Below are 21169 nucleotides of genomic sequence, written 5' to 3'. Positions count from 1 at the left end.
AATCTTTGTTCGGGTTCGATCACGGAATTTCTAATTCCCGCTGATCCCCCAGGCGGTAATAATGAAAATGATTTATGACACAAGAATACGTATTTCGTTCTTTTCTTTGCAGCGCGTGCTCGTTCGAGCCGAAGATTTTTGTCGGCAATAGATGGGAATGGAAGATTGCGTATGTAATTGCGTGTGGCTTTTGGATCCTTTTTGTTCTTGCTTCTTAGCGTGAAATGAAATTCTATGATACGATATCGAGACTGAATTTGAGAGATTCCTAGAAATTATCTAAACTTTTCTGTCACGCGATGAAATTTCACAGATAACTCCGGAACGGGACGAGAGCGATTAATATTTGGAAAAACGTAAGATTTTCCATTCCATTCCATTCCTTTTTATTCTTTTCGTTTGAAGTTGCAAAAATTTGGAAGAGTTTGAATTTCATCGAACTTTAGATGCAACGATAGCGACATAAACTGGTTAATATCCAGTTAACCTCTTTACATTCTGAGTATTATCGGCTGAATGTTTTAGCGATGAAGTAATTCCTCCCTATTTTTTAAGTGAAATAAGTGGAAACCAAGATACGCGACTAAAGATAACATAAATTTTGCTAGTTAAATTTCATCTATTTATTTTCATTCGAAACGGAAACGTGCAATTCTCGTGAAAACCAGGAAATTTGCATTCGTGTAAAAATAGATGTAGAAATTTTACACCATTTAGGATCCAGATTAACTTAAATTCCTCGTTATCCATCTTCCAGAAGAATTGCTCAACACACAACTAGAGATAACTCCTTCAAGTAAGCTAAGCTATAATTTCGAAACGATTACAAAAGGAAAATAATTTTATGAGGCAAAATTAGATGGTTTCACAATGGATTCTGCATATGCCACTATTATGCATTTCGTGCATCTATGCAGTTGCAATTGCACTCATTTTGGATGGAACTCTATACTCTCGAATGGAATTTCGCTGGCTAGAGTGCCAAGATATTGCTGCCGAAAAATTACTGGTAACTGAAAATATCTTTAAATTTGCGAAAACATATCGAAACAATATTAATTTTTACTATGATTGATTCGATTATCAAGTAAATCATCGTTATATGCGTTTATTTCGTTGTAAGTTTCAACTGTGTTTAATTAAACTCGTATAAACGTTTCATTCGAGTAATACTCATCGCCCCTTCGTTTCTTTCCAAAGCTCAGAAGTCACCGTAAAGAGTTAACCCGAGCAAAGCATAAACAAAAGACGAAGAAGAAAAGAAACTAAACTACTGCACATTAGAAGATCTGAAAAACACTATGCACACTATACACTCAACAGCCATTACCAACTCGAACATCTCCGCAGTTATTTATCCGATGGCAGCTCTTAAGTGTAACACCGTTGTTGTCTAGCCGGCCGACTGTCAGCCACGATTGTTCGGATTCTTAGCTCGGTAGAGGCAAGCGATAATGGGTTCAATGAACTTTCCAACATTCGTTAAAAGGCTTCTCTATCTCCCCGTGGTGAAACACACGCGTCTCAAATGTATTCAACGTTCTTTGCGTGTAGGTGTAACTCGCTTACGCAGTGGCGAACGTGTATGCATAACCAGCGGGCAGCTTTTTGCGCTCGTATCAGTAATAGTAATCAGGATTTACTATCGTGCGCCCCGTTATTGCACCATCGCATCGGCTCGAATAACTGCGACAAATGCTCTGAACGCGCAGCTCGTACCAGCGAGCCTCCGAACGCCGATACACGAACCCCGAAGGCTGAATCCCTAGCCACGGGCGTTAACTGTGCACGAAATTGTTCACGGGGCTGACCGGTAAATCGATGACTCGCGCGTTATTCTTGCCTTAGAATCGGGTTACCGAATAACGAGATTCCGCTGCTCCTTCCTTCTTTTCTCCGAATAGCGATTCCACCTGTCGCGTTGAAAATGCCCGCGCAGACTGCGAATCTGCCATCGTCCTTCCGATACAGGTAAATGATAGTAGAAAAATATTTGCGACTGCTTGCCTTGCGACGGTTCAAAACCAATTCCTTTACTCGCTACTCGTCCTCCAGCTTCCTTCGCTACCGCTTTTATTTAGCGTTGAAACGAAACAGAGACATTGCTGTTCGCTTACCGATCGAAACCAGTATCCTTGCATTTTCGTACGGAGCATTGAATTTCGAAAAATAATCGTAAACATAATGAATGCACGAAGCAGTAAACGGCTGCTGTCAAGTTCGAACTCGGTTCGAGCGTGTCGTAAAACGGTCCGAACCTCGCGTTTCGACTAGCGTGTTCGGCAATAATTCCATCGCGTCGCGGCTCGAAGACGGAACGAAAGGACGCAAACTGCGAGGGGTCGATAAAGATTCAATTTCTCGGATGACTCCCGGAACGGTAATTGGTTGCTGCGCAAATGCACGTATTACCAGCAGAGCCGCATTCGGGGAAACGTTCCCTCGGGAGCCCATAATTGTCGATCAAAGCCTCGGCCACGCCGTTTATTACGATTCTCGCTAACAGAATAAAGAGGCTACGTTACGACTGTTATGTAAGCCATTTATCATAGCCATGCGGCACGATAAGAGGTGTTAACGTCCGTCTAGAAGGCTAGCCGCGAATCAAAACGCGCGCATCATCCTGGAAAGGCTTATCCGGCTAGAAGCTACCGTCGGCGTACCGTCATTTGCCATGGTAATTTTTTTTTATCGGCGAACGATACGTATTACTGTGGTTAGACTCCATCGGTTTTCACGGGCCAATATATACGCTGGGTTAGATTCGAACGAGGATGGAGCACGGTCGTACAGTAAAGAGGAGATGGATGTTTTCTCACGGGTTTATCGCGTGATTGGTGGATACATCGCGTGATAGGGGCTGAGAGTCCGCACGCCCACGAATCATGCGGAATGAACGGGTTTTTCAGGGAGCACGTTGAAAGGTTTCTTAGAAACGGCGATATTCTAAGTATACGTGAAACGTTTGTATACAATAGCGTACCGATGCTTTCATGGCAGAAACAGCGAACTCCAATAAATTGAAATATAACGTAGGAACGGTGGAATTTTCTTATAACATGAGAATACGTATTATACTGGCCGAAGAAGCAGATAACAGGTTCCCTTACCATTGCATCTGTTTTTCCACGTTCTACGGTAACCCGATGTGCTTATAATCTTTAATGACGCGTTTGACACGGATACGCGTAATTTAGCGGGCGCGCTCGCGACTTCGCCAAAGGTGTAACAAAGTCGAGACTCGGTACGCTACATCGGTCGTGTACATATATTTCGTCGATCAACGGCGATTGCACGGTATTCTGGCCACAAGATACGCCGAGCACGCGGAACACATTGCGAAAGTGTCGATGCCCGGTGTGATCGCCGCTGTGACAAATACTATACGCTCGTGCATCGTGCTCGTGCTCGTACTCGTACCCGTTTTATCCTTGCTACCCACGAGATATCGATCGACCGTAAGGATCGATGGATTCGTTCGAACGGAGGTCGAAGGTCGATCGTCGGGGTGGTACTTGCGGAATAGGATGCAGCGGTACAGGTTCCGTATACGTATCCAAGTGAAACGGATAAGGGCTTGAGCAAGGATACATCGGATCAAGGATGAGCAAGGCTGGTTAAAGGAGAAAATCGATTTGACGATTCATTAGTTCATTGGCTTTCTCCTTGGTCGAGAGTGTATTCATAGGAAAGTCGAGCGAGCAATTTAGAAACCAGTCCGTCTAGTCGTTCGTTTCTAACAGTAGTGAAATTTATGGACGCATGGAAAAAGCTTGCTCGCTTTACGTCAGGCAATTGTCGGCCTTTTTTCTCTGTTTGTTTATTCCGCGGGAAATAGATGAGCCCAAGTATCGGATAGAAGTCAATTTATCGCGTCTAACGTAATTATTTGGACTGTCTAGTTTTTTGTTGCGTCGATCCTGGACGATTAGTCTCTAATTAATAGTCCGCTAATACCAGAGTTACGACACAGCGCGGTTTTGCCGCCTTCGCGTAACTCAGCAACGTAACTTAGATTACGTTAAAATTTGTTTGTTGAATCTTCCGACAAGCCATTCTTCCGAGTTATATTAACTATAGTGTCTGATGATACTCATACGGGGGCTTCTTTGTAAAATATGAGTCGTAAAAGATACGCGGCGTACGTCAACGACTATGTACTTCTCATACATTAAAAATTTCATGGCACCAGATGATGATATTCTAACGTGTTATTACCAGAAAATAAACATCAAATAGCCATCATCAACGTAGCAGACATAATCAAATCGTCAGCGGATAAACTTATTACGCTATTTCACCATAAATTACATCGCTAAAATCCTCGGACAATTTCACACTTTTACCAGTAAACCTGGTCCTATCTCCTCCGCTTTCTTTTCTTTTTACTTTTCACTTTAATTCCTTTTCCTTGTTTTTTTTTTTCTATAAAAAAAACCCAAACTATTTCCTATCTTCTGCATTTCGCTTACGCGTACATATCGATAGATAACGTCTATAGACCTGTAAGTAGGTTTTACCTGTCACGACATCGCGTAACGCCATCGAATTCACCGGCCAACAAAGAACGTGTCTGCAACGAAAAAAGAACATGCAAGTACGTATCCGACCGTGATCCGACGAACCAAGAGTTCCGATCGTTTGCCCGACGCGACGGTGAATTCCGGTGGAACGTTGGTGTTTCGTTGTTGAAGCAATTACGTGGCTAAAGGGTTGAGCCACGCGATCCACGTTGGCCACGCGTGTTAAATCGAACGATTCGCAAGAACGCGTGTAATACGCGGCTCGCGTGCGATCGCGGCCGATGCGATGCTGGAAACGCTTCGATCGTGAAAAATCTGCTCGTATCCTGCCACCTCGTGGCCGCGTATATATACGTGGCGAACGCGCGCGCAATCGTTGCAACAGATACAAATGAACGACCGACTGGCGCGGCGCGCGGCAAATCCTACATCCACCGGTGCACAAGCAGAAATAATAGTTTGCCGCGTGGAAGCATTGCCCGGCCTGTAACCGGTATTTAGAGGCATTCCTTGGCTGTCCCGCGATACACTCATAAACCCGGTATGCCTCGAATTATCTCCGTTCGACAGAAAAAAAAAATCATCGAACAATGCCGTAGTAATATTAACCGGGATCGACACCGGTCGCGCACACACGCTAGCGCGAGCACGCGCTGCTTTTATCGTCCACGAAACCTTCCCCAGCGGATCCGTCGCTTTCTTCTTTTCTCGATACCTGGTTTTTATTCGAAGGTTGCTAGCTTTCTGTATTTTATTAGACCGCGTTGCGTTCTTTTCCGCTATTGTTTCCTCCTTTCGTTATCTAACAGGCTATATTTTCCAATTTCTCACTGGATGCAGTTAATCTTACGCACGGTAACGTTCGTTCGAACGATTTCGTTTTAATCATCGTGCTGTTTCTTTGCCCGTGGTCTCTCAATACGGTCTCTTCGTTATCCAGCGTCTCCCTTCAGCCTGAACAATCCAAGTGACCCAGTTCAGGTTCAACGGAGAAGCCTGGAGGCTCGTTACTCGCTCGTAAAGCGTAATCGGTCGAGGTACATTCGCTCGTCCTCGAGCATCCGTCGAACGCACGGAAATGACAGAATAACTGTACAGAGCCGAGTTGCTTTGCGGTCGCAAGTTCGCGTCCCCTATGAAAAATCCACGAACCAAGTGCTCGTTAATGGAACATTTGCCGCGCGCGATCTTTCGAAGAAAGGGTAATTAAAATTCTTGCCGCGAGATACCAATTACGGAACCAACCGAAAAACAATTATCCGCTCCGTATTATCGTATGAATAAGCAATACGGTGGAAGTCGATTTATCTGAACTCGTCGATTAACAAATAGTTCGTATAATTGGAATTTATATGTTTAACAAGAGTCCATTAATTCTTCCCGCTGCTTGCGATTTCTCGTTCGAGTAACAACAGTTCGCGTTTCGATACGTGGATTTAATCGACACGAGTCAGTCGATCGAGGCCCGTGTGTCGTCGGAATGAACGGAGATCACCGATTTTGATGTTACGAGACTTTGATTAATTACTCGGATTATGCAACGCTAGGAGCCCCTTAAATGAAGTTAATTCTAACTGTAAGGCGCATTAGGGTAAGATTTCCGAAACAAATGAAGATAGATGAGGTGTGAAATATGCTTGCATATAATTAACTAAAGAGTAAGGGGGAAAAAAGAGCGAACGTAGGGTACACCAGAGTACACAGTAGGTGTTTGTTAAATGTTATTACCGGGTAGAATCTATGGAAAAATTAGGGTGATTAAGGAAAGATACGAAGTGGTATTAGAGATAGTAAAATGTTAAATTGCAAGATGCTAGGTTATGAAAGATGAGCTATCGTTAATCTATCTGTTGAAAGTACTTCAGCTATAATCTGCCGAAGCTAATAACCTAATCTAGCTAGTTATCCAATTATAGTTTTAATCAATATTAATGGTCCTGTACAAGATACTAATATCTACAAATATCTAGCATCTAGCCAATCTATAGCAAACTCTTAGTAACTACCAGTTTCACGTACAGACTGATGTAGATCATCATTACTTCTTCAGTTAAAGATCTACTCTTACACGAAGCCCACGTTTCCCACTGCTTTCGACGTATAATCAGAAAAAGTTTTTCCCGATTTATTTAATAGAAACCTTCTTGCTTTCAACATTTTCTTCGTCTTTGTTTTATCGTATTTCTTCCAGTAAACATATTATTACTTTGATTAAATTTGTGTGATTATCCCTATGTACCGTAATAATATTGGCCTTCTTTTTCTTCCTCTTACAGCGCCTATATTAAAACTCTATTAGATTCCGCTTTTCGTAATTACTGTTTATGGCATAGGCCGATATACATGTACCGACACACCTTTATATTTATCTCTTAATTACTATTACTTTCTCCGCGCGAAAATCTCCAACTTTAGTCAAGTTTAACTCATTAAGTTTAGCGTGTTGAGGATTTATACGAGGCGCGTCGAATTAACGATCGAAGGAAATGCCTTTGTAACGTTCAGGAAAACTCGCAGAGCTTCGATCACCGTGTGAAACAGTTTAAAATTTAAAATGGCAAATGATCAAAGATTGGCCGCGTGCATGCACATGCATGGTCAGATGCACGCCCGATGCATCATCGCCGTGTTGCACAATTTACCGCGGCTCTCCAAGCCCAAGATGGCGCGAACATGACTATAAGAGAAATTGAGAGTTTAATATTTATGAATGGTTAAGAGGAGCAAGGCGACTTTGTATTGTCTTTTTATTATACACAGTGTTTTTCGATACGATGGAACTACGGCAGTACGAAGCCGTTTGTATTCCCGTGTCAGCTACGTGTTCCGCAACCATAATTTTACTTAGAGAGTTTCAAAAATTACAAGGCAATAACAATTTTCTAATCGAAGAAAATTTGTTCTTCAACGATAAGGACGCAAAAAGTATTCCTGACTTTAGGCTAATATTTATAATTTATATCTTAAGACGGTGTAACCGTTCCAAATATTTTCTCCAACAAGCGAATGTCACAACGAAATATTCGGTACATACACGCGCGAGACTCGTTGTGCAATGTCTTTTCTGGAACATTTATCTTGGTCCAGCTAGGCAGGCCGTAAGTGAAAAGAATTAATTGCATCGTTTTATGCTCGCTAATATGTCAAAAAGAAATTTCAGCGTGCGTATTTATCGAACATCGCTCACCGGGATTTCTCCATGAAGAATGACGAATGTTAAAACGTTCTACGTTGAATCGTATCGCGAATTATTCCTGCGTATTTTTCTTCGTTATAAAAATCAATGAAATAGATAAATTGCGTAAAACTTTTTTCCAAAAGATTTTAAATAAACAGATTAATGAGAACTGTTGCGTACCTCTTCCTCTTTTATAGCGTAACTCAATTAATCGTATTTCTAAACTTACTGACAGCTGCGAGACGAGATATTTGCCGAGAATCATTAGCTGAGAAAACCATTTCGTAATCTATCAAAAATTCAATTTTGCGTTGCAAAGATCTTTTAAACCAAAGGTCGTAAGTTCGTCGACTCGACCACTTGCAACGTGCAACGCGAAACCATCCCCTGCGCGAAACTCGACCTGTCGCGTTAAAAGCCAGCGACAATAGGAAAAATCGTCGTTGTTTGACGTAGGCGAGAGCCTCGCCTCGTTTCGATCCTCGCGTCGAGAAAACGAAAGAAACGAGGCTCGAAAGAGTAACTTATCAGCGCGATAGAGGCTTTTTGCGAGGCTACGGGGCGCGTTACGACGGAAAACAAAGTAGCCACACTGTGAGATGACTCACGTATTTGGTATTCGTTGGCCGCGTATATGTTCGCTTCGCTCTCTCTCTTTTTCTTTCTCCGTGGACGATATTTGTAAAAGTACCGGCGAGTGCAAGCGTGTAATAGCGCGAACGCGCGCGCACGAAGGCCAATGTAAATTTGTCTTTCGACGTTTATTCGTTGCAAAGCGTTAATTTCTGTGGGTTACCGCGGCCCGTTGCGACGACGGTACGCCCTTAAATGGCGACCAGGTGGTGGCAGCGGTTTCCACCTAGCGCTATTTGCATTGTTAAATATTACTAATAATCGGACCTGGGGCGCGACGCTGCAGCAAGGGTTGCGCAATTTACGAGCTAGGAATAAATACATCGCATCGCCTACAGCCTTGGACTAACGAAGTTGGAGCTGGTGAACCAGTACGAGACCGTAAAAACGGAGACCACCGGGAGGCTTCTACTTCTTGCGACGGTCTCTACGTTTCGCGAGCCAGATCTCGAACGCGAGATTGTTTCTCACTAAAGCTTGCCTTTTTCGCCAGAGCTCTCCAACTATGTTAATCGATATTCTGGCATTCGATGAGAAAGTTGGATCTGGAATGACGTTGTTTGCGAAGGAATCGTCGGTCATCGTGAGTAAGGTACCTACGGCAAATGATGGGCTGAAAATGTAAAATTCGTTCTTTAGTACGTTCGATAACTATTTCTTGATCGAATCGAGAATCGGAGGAAATGGAAACCGATTTAACATACCAACGATAGAACGATAATTTCCTTAATTCGAATATTTTGCTGCTATTAAAAGTTAAACGAGAAAATTACGTCGTTCTATATTTGAAAGGTAATTTTATTTTATAGACGCATCGCGATATGTTTTAAGAGGCAATGCGTATGTTTAGGAAAGGTTATAAGGAAATGATTTACTCTGATGGATCTATGATTGGATATGGGACTTGTAAGAAACAGAGGTTCCGTTGTCACGCTAGAAACCCCATGGTGGCGGGAACTAGAAGTACCGCTACGAGTATAACTCGCTTCCCGCTTGTCTCGTCGTTGTTACGAGTAAATTGGCAAGTGTTTATACAAATACCTGTAATTATACACTGTATCGAATAAAATATACACGACACTGTGGAAAATTCTTAATCGATAAATCGCAAAATTCCACATTTCGCAATATTATTGCTATTAAAATAATAAGAACAACTTGATCGTATCACGGGCAACGTTGCGTAGGATTTCATAAAGTAAACGAAATCCAAAGTAACCGGGAACAATCGTTTCGACTTTCCGTGAAATACCTAACGTTCTACCCTAAAAAATCAGACGAATCAAGCTGCCAATATATATTCGACGGTAATGTGAAAAACATCGTAAACCACAACGAACCAAAGAAGGTAAGGCAACGAGACCCACGCTTTCAATTCATTTATACAGGTCAAACAGGCAGTAAAACGACGCCCAAAAAGAAAGAGCAAAGGAAAGTAGGAAAAAAAAGGGGGGAAATAAGGACGGGAGGGAAAAAGCAAAGATAAAACGGGACAAGAGCGAGGTAATATCGCGGCGGAAAAAGTTTGGACTCGGAGACAAAGCGGAAATAAGCGTCGAAACCGCGATTCGATGCGTCCCCGGTGGCGAAACGCGGTATGGCTCGCTTTTTTGGCCGTGGTGCGGTCAAGCGAGGTGTCCGCGATGACGAATAATGCCCAGCGCGCAAATCAACGCCGTGAAAAAGAGCGTGCAATCGGGCAAGAAACCGCGCCCGTGTCCCGATCGATCGCGACCGCGTGCGACCGCTGAATGACGTTGTTCCGTGGCAGAACGCAAGTTCTGTTTTTGCGGCATCATTGACATTTTCATTAAGCCGCTTCCCTTTACAGAGATTCATGATTATTTATAGGCCGATTAATGACCTCCGTGGCGCGTCCCAATCGATCTTTTTTCCACCGGACACCGCTGATTGAGAGTCAACGCGTGTTTCACCGACAGATAGCATGGCGGTTCGGTTGACGTGGAATGTGAGTGTTGACTGGTGACATTGCCGTTGCTGCTATTAAAGCGTCAAAGCTGTATCACGCGTTGAACGCGATAATTATATCTAAAATACTTATTTCGCAAAACTGACAATCTTATTTCGCACGTCGGTTAGAAACTGTTCCGAAGTTTAGAAAAAGAAGCGCCATCTGTGCCAGGCTGTATTTTTCAAAGTGTTCAAACTATTTCGTATAGTCCGAAAAGGACTACGATCTAACGTACACGCTCGCTAAATTCTGCGTCTAGTAAAACAAATTGCGATCCAAGGAAATAAAAGTTTCGCGCGTCTCAGTTCGCGTTTGTAAATTGTAAAGCGCCATAGAAATTATTACCATCGTCTGTTCAACATTGCGCATTCCTCGTGCAACGTGTGGTACATCCATAACATTGTTGCAAAACAAGGTCGGCAGTACCACTTGTGGACGGGATTGCCTCTTAACATGGAGGAGGACTGCGTGCCGCAACGTCGCGTCAACCACGATGCAATCAAGCTTAAGCGTGCAAATGCGACGTACAAACAAACGCGAACTGGAACGGCAATTATTTACGTAAGCATCAGTATCGTGGGATCTTGTCGCTGAATGACACGTCGTTAGCTGGCAGGATCGATATCCCGTTCGCGAAGAATTATGACTGGTCATCCTTCAGACCGAGCGAAACTTTTAAAATCGTCGATTGACAAGTAGATTTCGATCGATCGTTTCGGTGATTTTTGATAACTGCGACCGGAGTTAGCGATGCGGATAATACACGAAATGGCACGAAGATCCATAATCCTATTTTTACAGGGATGGATATCCGTAGGAGAAAAATTCAATTTTACAGCTGGCTTTCGATCTTAAAGATGTAACTTCTTTTTTACAACTTCCCTAAGGCTCGTCCTGTTCGTTAAGGAAAAAGAAGGAAAACGCTTCGATGGTGTTTCGCTCTACGCTCGCACGAACCCCAGGCGCATTAATAAAGGCCTGTATCCTCAACAGTTGTTAATTATTTGCATTACTGCGTTCGTACCTTATATTATTCTACCGAAGCTGCCATTCCATCCGAAACTTAATTAAATGCATTCAATTTGTTACACGTACAGGATTATCGACGGAATAGTTTTGCGTGCAAGTCCAGCGACGTTGAAGAGCAAAGGCGCTGACCTTCGGAAGGTCATCCGTCTTGCAGCGATAGACGATATGCTTCCGTGTGCCAGCAATGGCTACGCTACGTTCTCCTCGAGAAATATATTGACCCACGGTTGAATAAAATCATTATTCCTGGCTGTTTGACGGCTGGTTAGTTGATAGAAGCGATTAAGTTGTGAAATTATTTCGAGAAGATGTGTTTCGCTAAATTTATAAATCAATGGTTTATTGATAACGTTGTTTGTTCGCGGACGAAGCAAGATATGGTTCGAAGATATATGAAATTTTACGAGAGGATGATTACGTATCGAGCTTCCAACGTATAGATGCGCTGTACGATTCCGACCGGTGAATAATAATTACTTCTTTTATTTCATTCTTACTTTTTATCCAATGGAAGTTTGTCAAGAGCGCGCGATTAAACTGACATTGAATGTTTCTTTGGATAAAATGATTAAGCAGGGAACTGACGCGACGGTTCTCAATCTTTTCCCTATCCCGTTGCGATATCTAAACTTCGTCTATTAAGTGAATATTCCTGCTATTCGATAAAACTTATCTTCCTGTCTTAATTAAATCTTCGCAATAATTTAACGTTGATCGTTTCAATAACAAATCGAGAAATGATCATTTTTCCCCCATTTGCCTAAGTCTGTTTCCACGCAGAATGTCCTTTTCATTTTTCCTCGGATCGACTTCGTTTCATGGAAAACGATGTCGATACTACGTACACATTTTTCTTCGATGACAGAACGATTCGAGACGAAGAATTCTGCCGAAGCAACCGACGGAGAACCACTGGGTTAAGGCCAGTTCACGCGTGTATGCGAGAGCGAGTACGAGAGTACACGCATGTACTCGCGTACTTACTAGACTCGTGAGCGGTGTACAAACCCGGGGAATACGTACGGCATGTTTGATGACACTCGTCCCTTTGAGCGGCGCGGAAAAACCGACAGGCAGCTCCGTCGCTCAGGATGTCACGCAAGTTAACACGCTTTGATAACGTCCGCATTAGCACGTTCAACCGGACGTGAATCGTCGATGATTAACGCCGTTTCTCGACGATCCGCGCCGCGCAAGATTAGAGATTCGCGGAAACTTTCACTCGAACGACCAGGTAAAACGACCACGCAACGCGGCATGCGTATGGTAATTAATGCGATGTGATTCTGCAGGCGATCGACGTGAGTGAGCTGGAGATCACTGGCGACGAGGCCGCGAGGCTTAGTCCAAGTTAAAAGCTTCTCCGAGTATTCCAAGCGTTTTCGACGATAATGCGAAGAACGAAGAGAGAAGATTTAAAATAACGTTTTAAGATTTAAGATTTAAAATATCGGATTATGATCGATTCGTGCAAGACGCGAGTTTCGTTTCGATCTGCCAATCTCGTCTTTATTCGAACGATTCGCTTTGAAATCTCTAAACAAACCTGTTACGATAACAAAAGAACCAGAGCTAGACGATCCTACACCGACAACGATCGAAACAAAAATCGAGGCAAGTATACTTGGCATCGACTACTATCCGCTCTCTTTGTCGATCGACCACTCTAAAACAACAACGTGACGAAACAACATAACCGGACAATGCGTATAATCATGGGGCGTTCGTCGAATCTATCACGGGGGATAACGCCAGCGATAAAGTATCTGGCAAATGCGTTTCTTCGTTGAAAGACAGCCGAGAAACACGAAAAAAGGAAAGAAGCGAAGAAACAGAGAGAAAATGCAAAAAAATGCTTAGCAGGGTGTGACTCGAGTCAAAGGCAAACAATCACGTCCACGTATCCTTAGCACAATGCCAGTCGCGATTCCAGACGAGGCACAATGAGGCATAATTCAAAACGAAGATGCACGTTATAGGGGCGCTGATGTTCTCTCTGTTCCATCCATGACCTCGGTCAACACGCTTCGAAGAGAAGAGAAACGTATTAATAGGCCGGCGCGGCGCGTCCCCAGCCTACAATGAACAGAGCCGCTGCTCGTCGTTGTAATCAGCGTTGTGGCAAGTCAATAATCATTCCGCGACCGGTAATTACGGGGACAATGACGGCCAAGTAACAATTTCTCGTCTAAACACTGCCATCAATATTCTCCGCGTTCCGGAGTAATTAGCAGGTGTCGGGACGTGAAAGCGTTTTCGACACCGTAATGGACGATATGTGCGTATACGCGAGTGTGTTTGTACAAGGGGGCAAATAATCAAGGGGGAATTCGAAGGAGGAAGCGACGAAAGGGAGTATACCGTGTGATTTCTTTCCAATTTTTTCTTTCCTTTCAGAAGGCGAGGCAAGAAAAGTAGATGAAAAAACACATTCTAGTTGGCTGAGTTATTGGCAGGTTGGATGAAAGGAAGAGACGTAGAGGAGGTAGAAGATGTTAAACTATGCTGTTAGTTCTAATTAAGTTAAAGGATAATATAGTTAACGATAGTTCAGCGATGGAATCTATAGATTTCACGGTGCTTTTTGTACGGTGAGATTTTTATCGTTGGTCGAATAATTTTTCTGAATATGCCACGATTTTTCTACGTCGCTGAATCTACGCTGTTATTGCTACATGTAGTGTCTCCTATAATTTAGTTTTTCAATGCAACGATAGGTAAAAATAAATTTCAGAATCCTGGCCATCGGTGACCAACTGTTGAACGAGCCGAGTTTCGCATCGACCAACGTTAATATACCATAGAAACAGTATCGGTAGCGGTGCAACGTTGCACAACGATCAATCCTGTTGCATTATTGCTTGCATACCGATACGCAGTTGCTCGTTTTTCCGAGAAACAGGCACGTTCGATGAATAGGGTACAAGGAAACCTTGTATCGCAATGCCCGAGCGTATCGCTGACATCATGAATATTAATAATCCGCTAACGGTACCTGTTTTTGCTATCACGACCGGGCTATGCTCAGGCATTATTGTTCATCTAAATCTTGATCGGACAAGCTCGAAGACAAATTTTGATACCTAATGAATATTTAAAATATTTCAAACCGGCGTATGATTAATTATTTTACCGAACATCGATTATTATGGAACATTTCAATCTTCTAATTTATCTTTTATTATGATTACTATTCGGAGATGATCTTTCAAAATTAAAGAACCACGCGATTCAATGTGTAAGAATCGTTATACGTTTATTCTATCGGCTATCAAATACACACAGAGAATCAATTCTATTTTCTAAGATAAAAATAGAGTTTTTTACCATATAAGAATAAATTATTAAGGCTTCGTAAGGTCAAGTAAGCCAATAATTGACAGCGATGATATGTAGTTATTTACTCATCAATCAGTAACTATAATGTAGCTATGAAATGGAGAAGCATTTACAACAGTACTTAACGGATGATTCTCCTTTGCTCCTTGTACGTCTTCGATAAATCATTTTTAGACTTACGTTCGTTTGTACTTTTTTCATCCGCTAGATTTTTTCATCCAATCAATATGCTGTATCAGTTTGGCAACGATCTATCGAAGCATCCTGCGTATTATAACAGCAAAATGTATTATTATCCTATTGAAGATCGTAGTTAGCAAAGTTTCACGATTGAATTTACGTTACACAACGTGTTTAACATTGCGTAACGCGTGTCTAACGTTATTCAAATATCAAGCGTGGAAGATATTTTGGCAGGAAATTCATATTTACATAAAGTGGTTGTAGATCTAGTTGATAAATCCAGTCTTTGTTAAATTTGAACGTTACGTGATCGAAATTAACTATTACAGCAAATAAAGTCGAAACGATGTAGATAACTGTAAGTTATGAACTAGCCAAAAAGTCGTGAGCTAAAAATTTCACCCACAAAACCAATACTCTCTCCGTTAAGTATAGAGTAGCGTAGAACGTAGCGATTCGTCCGAAGATTGACGACATCCTGTGATGCGTTGGAGGTTAAGCAGTAATCATCGGTAAATTCATGTTAATTGTTCGTATAGACATAGCGAGGGTTAAAAAAGATCTTGAAAACGTAAACGGATATTGCGATCTTATGAACGGGGTACGCGGTACGGGGTCAATGTCGCAGAGAATCGCGTTGTATAGCGGTTCCTCGGGAATTCAGAAAAGTAGCACGCCATATGTTCGAACAGCATCTGGTGAACAGGATTTATGAATAGTTTAGAAGTACACGCGAAATCATATATGTAGCAACGCGATTAAATCAAAATGAAATTATAGAAAAGTAACTATGGTATAAGTATAGTAGAGTAAAAAGTTGAATAATTTGAATCGCGTTAGAGCAAACATAATGAAAGAAACGCGGAAGGAAAAGGGGATATCGAGGAAAGAATATAGTTCTACTTCTATGAAACGGATAATATCGGTATTAAAGAAAATATTGAAAAAGAGCATTGAAAATATTTGAAAGATCGCAAAACTTGGCAGGATGTATATTCGATGAATCTGCTCTGGTTGTCCTCGAATGGTTTCAAGTAACGACTAATGTTACCATGACTAATGTAAAAGTCAAGAACAAGCGTATTCTAAAGAAAAATTACAGTAGAATAACAAAAAAAAAAAACCAGCACGTCCTTTGCGTAATTTTTTTTTGCAAATCTCGTTATAAACGAACAGAAATGTAAGAACGCGTGCAAGGTCTTTCTCACGGAATACCTGTTTTTACTGGCAAAACGTTTCTTACTCGGTTTAGTATATGTACCTATCTCTCTTTGCATGATTGTATAATCAGTTTCATGGAATTATTACTTCCTCGTTCTTTTCAAATTTTTTAAAACGAAACCTAACGACGATCCTTGAGAAACTGTAGCACAATCGTGGATAAATAACGTAAAGAATGGATCCACGTAACTCGATCATTCAAATTATCAAACATAAGCGACGCGGTAATTGTAACAGCGAACAAGCAAGCCAGAAGCTTATTTTACGTCTGAAGCTAAACTTGGGAACGAAATTTTTAGTCTCCTTTAAATTCATAAAAACAATAAAAAAAAGAAAAACAGATTCTACGTTAAAGGATATACGCAGGAAAGATGGAGAATCTGGAAAGTAACGAGCTAGTTCACACGAAGAATGACATACCAAAACCGCCTAAGAAAATATTTCTTCCGCGACTTTTCCTCGGATTTAATTACAAAAGTAACGCATGGAATTATAATACTGTAATTACACATGCAAAAAATCCCCTTTTAATGAAACTGCAGTCAATTAGACTCTAATTGGATTTGACGATCTTGAAAGAAGCCCATAAATAGATATTCCAACGGGATGGAAAATACGGCGACTAGCCAGATCGAATTATTATTAATAAGTCAATGGTTTTACAACACGCTCGATACATATCCAACACGATTCGAAGCGTTTCAGAACGCATCATCGCCGAAGGACAAAATAATCCGATGGCCTTCATCGCTCAATGAAGATTGCCACTTGTTCGCTCGTCTAATTTTTTCGAAACTAAAAAACGTCCGCGATGAGAATTAATGGAATCGATAATTTATACCGCGCCATTCAGTGAAACATATTTAAATGATGTTTTAAACTGGAGGAATTTATGCGAGCTATACAAACGCGTTACAGTTTTCTCGGTTACATCGCGAAATCCTAAATTAATACGATGCAGTAATCTGTGTTAATTACACGGATAGGTTATGTAATACACGGTTGTTTATTAGACCGTGAACGCTGCAATTAAACCGTGGTAGTCGACATCGATTCGGCGATAATCAAGCCAACGTCGAATACTTATCCCTGTAGATGATCGAGGAATTTCGCATAGATATTAAAGTATTGGTGCGCATCGATAGCTTCGAAGCGTGTTCCAAGCTTCCAAGGAATCGGCTTTTAATGGTATTTTAATTAACTTGACCCTAACCCTAAGCCTAATCAAACGCGAAATACGAGTCGGAATTGTTCAAACAGTGCCTTTCGTAATACGAGAATCGAGGATTATATTAATTCCTAAATTAATATCTTTGAATAATATCCTTCTCGTCTGTGTATACCGTAAACCACGTTTCTCCTTAGCTTCATGAGAATACACGAAGATGCCAAAAGCGGTCGGAATCAACGTGTTACGCAACGCGGTATACCGCGAAGCGATTGCCCGCCTATTAGAATTTCACATTAATCGCGTGGCGCGATAGAAAAGCACGCATGCTTAGGACCGTGTCGGAGCGAGAGGAAAATCGGTTGGAAGAGCATGGAGAGAAGGGTCGCGCAGCGGGAAATCTGGTACGGAACCGGAAGCGGGCTAGTTGGAACAGCGGAAAAAAGAAGGCAGGACCGAAAGCCAGTCGAATAGAAAGGGAGTGTGTAGAGAAAAGGCGGCGGTGGCGGCGGCGGCGGAGATCCTCGGGAGTCGGCCGGTGTGCCCCCGAGTCTGCGCGATACAGTTTATTTAAAGCAAAGTTGGAAGGTGGGGGTACGGTGGCTCGGTCGGTCGGTCGGTCCGCGGCGCGTCCTCGCGGAACGCGCGCGAGCTTTAGTCGCACGATCTCGTCCGGAGCGTCGGGCCGCTCCACGTCGCGCCTCCAAGCCTCGATCGATCGATGGATCGATCGCGCCGCCGCGTCCCTCTTCCTGCCGCCCGATCCTTCGAGAAGTCGACCGATCGTCCGTTCAGTTTGTCGTCGATCGTCGATCGTTGATCGATCGGTATCGATCGTTGGCCGGTCTCGTCGATTCGAAGGACAGAGGCGAAGCAGGATCGTCGGTGATACCTGTCCAGGTGAAAGTTTTCGATCGAAAGCTCGATCGTTTTCGTTCGTGGCCATGCTCGTTCTCGTCGCGAGTTTCATGGTGCAGGTGAACCGCGTGCGTGCTGCGATCCGGGCCTATGTTCGATCTCGTGGCTCCTGAGAGATACCACGCGTTTACCGGATCTCAAGGACCTGCAGATATCGTTTTCGAATCGGCCGAGACCCGAGTGAGAAAGGTGCGTACGCCGCGCTACCCAACGCAGGTGCCAGTACTTTTTTTCGTTCCTCTTCTCTCCTTATATTTCTCCTCTTTTTTGTCTTTCTTTTTGCTTTCCTTGTTCGCTCCTTTTTTCGACGTGATGCACGGAGATCGTTTTACTAGCGCGGTGTACCAATATCCAAACGAGCCTGTCGATTCCGATGGGAACTAGATGGGAAAGATGGTATTTGGTATCCGCCTCGGTAAGCTACGGAATCGATCGACCGCTGTGTTGTTTCACAACTCGTGTTGTTTCACCGTGCAACCAATCTATGGACGAATTGATATCGCTTCACGATAGAATACATAATAGACATGAATCGAGCTACATAAAACATTTGCCGAGAGCAAGTTAGTGTTGCTCTTGCGGTCGTGAGAGCGTTTTTTTTTTTTTTTATTATTCTCATTGCTGGCGTATGAAAATCGGGGCTAGAAGGATCGTGTGGTGTAACTAGGTGAGAAAAGATTACGAGCTCATGGTCACCGAGTCACGATGGAATTTATGGCCGCAAAAGATTAGTGTCGTTTATGAAGAACATTGGTGACAGTACGATACAGAAATGGTGCGATTTGCGATCTTCTATACTGTGGGAACTTGCGATTTATAAAATTTCGCCGATAATATTAATTCGAACGGTCTTTGCTTTTTACCACCGCGATTTCCAATCTGTCATTCGATATTGATAAAAACGATTGAAATATGATATGGAAGGACTTGAACTTGGAGGAGGAAAACATAAAGATGCAATATTAATCAGTGTAAATGGGAAAAATTATCGAAGGTATTCGCATTATGACGGGGATACTTGGTAAAAAAAGAATTAGCTACTGTGGTTTGCCAAAGAAAAGTAAACAAGCTGCACTATGTGTATATTTATACGACGGCAAAAATGTTGCACGACGGCTTTTAACTTCTCAACCAACCAGAACGAGTTAACTCGTCTTCTATGAGAAACGCTTGCGCAGCGAAGTTTGCACTTTTATAAGGATAACACTTAATCAAAGCCTGTTGACGAGTTTATTTGGAATTTTCTAGTGCTGCGAGGCGAGTCTCGGGTAGTTCGAGAAAGAACACGATCGTTCCAGTGATAAAAATTCTACCGAACCGATCGACGTGGTATTCCTTTTTAGCAACATTATGCGAATGACAGATTGTTTACTGCTTAAACGTTGATATAAACTCGCCAAGAATTCTATTTGTATAAATCACTCTATCTCGATGTTCAACGAATTTAGAATTAATAGTTTCCGACATGTAAAGGACTTTTTAACCGATTTCTTCGTTTTATAGTTTGCCTCTCGTAGTCGTGTGTCACCTATTATATGAAATTGTGTAAGAAATCGAGGGAAGTATGCCATGTTTGTTAATATTTACGTTCGATCGTAGTCCTGTAAGGAAAGTTAAAGGAAACAGAAATGGAGGAAAAACGCAAGATGAACGAGTTTCGACGAACTGAAGCGAAAATGCGAAGCAACTTGCCTGTGCATGTGTACGATTAATGTAAACGTTTGATAATTTCTTACGATAGTCTTTTTTCAACTTCTTATAGAAAGATGCGTGCGTAAAGATCTGCATATATGCAATGTTATTAAAAGAGGGCATATTAGAACAGGTATAATCAAACATTTTCATGATCTCCCCTTCGTTAGTCGTATATATTCTTCTTTCGAGTCGAAGAAAGATTTCCATCGAGAAATCTAGCGCTTTTAAATCAGTAAAGTGGCTACTTACTTTACACACGCTGGGTGCTTCATAATGCCGATCGCTATCTATGCTAATTACATTCTAATAACCTGAATTCTTAGACGGAAGAAATTCGCCGCCATCAGTTCCAATTTAAGCATAACCGTGTTCGAACTCGATTTCTTTCGCTTCCTGCGATTCTTAAAATCTCAGATAAAATCTTAAAGGTTTCGCCGACTGCCGAAATACTCTGACAGCAATTCCAATATCGATTTCACAGAGAAGAGAATTTCCATAGTTACGGCACAATCTCGTCCATGATTAAGTAGTCTATAATTTAAAACGATTTAATTGCTAATTAATCGATACGATCGCGCTCTCGCGTACAGAAAAAGAGGAAAGAGAAAAGAACGAAGATTCGAAGTAATAAAATTACGCGATATTTTAATTTCAATGTCAACGTAAGAAATCTTGATGGAAACGAAAGACATTAGAAAAACTAGTCGAGATATCGAGCAAACTGGCGGTGAATTGCGATGGAAAGGACGGGTAAACGCGCTAAAAGGCCGCAATCGCGGCGGTGGTTTCGTTCTCACGGAACTCTGTTGCACAATGCCAAACGCATCGCGATCATAAATTCAGATGGTCCGCCTCTAAAAATAACCGTACAGTATTTTTTTTTCCTTCTCTTCTCTCGCTGTCTGAGCGCGAGCAAGCTCGTTAATTACAACTGCGACTCGTAAGAAAGTAAGACGCTGCACGATGCACGCTGCCGACTTTCCTGTATGCTCTTAATTAAATTCGTTGGAGCGTTTCGCGCGTAGAACCGCTCGCGGACGCGTGCGGCGTGCACCGAGTCGAATTACGTCAGGGACGCGGCGGAATACCGTCACGCGGAAAGCATCGAGCGTTTCCAGGTCGGCGTGCACCGCTAATGGGCAAATTGCTAAATCTGGGACTTTCACTTGCCTCGATCCATTATGCGCTCGCTACGGAAAGCCTCTTTTCCATCCACGTCCTCCTTCGTCGCGTGTTCCGTTCGTGCTTTGTCGTTGGATTCTTTTCGTGGGCTATTTTTTACTTATTAACGAATTAAATATAATTAGCAA

The 21169-nt window shown here is 42.4% G+C and overlaps 1 protein-coding gene across 3 annotated transcripts in view; it reads left to right on the top strand.

The window, feature by feature from the left end:
* Positions 1-17877: 17877 nt before the first annotated feature.
* The window catches only part of LOC126924676 (uncharacterized), a 44995-nt gene continuing 41703 nt past the window's right edge, over positions 17878-21169 (top strand). For 2 of the 3 annotated variants that reach the window (XR_007713625.1, XM_050739409.1), the window contains exon 1: positions 17878-18353. The gene's annotated coding sequence lies outside the window, so the exon portion shown is untranslated. Of the gene's footprint in view, positions 18381-21169 lie in introns of all 3 variants that reach the window. The other variant, XM_050739410.1, reaches the window with a different exon arrangement.

This window comes from Bombus affinis, chromosome 15, assembly GCF_024516045.1.
Source record: "Bombus affinis isolate iyBomAffi1 chromosome 15, iyBomAffi1.2, whole genome shotgun sequence".
NCBI classification, from domain to species: domain Eukaryota; kingdom Metazoa; phylum Arthropoda; class Insecta; order Hymenoptera; family Apidae; genus Bombus; species Bombus affinis.
Note: the sequence above shows the minus strand (reverse complement) of the source record. Positions and strands in the feature narration are given on the sequence as shown.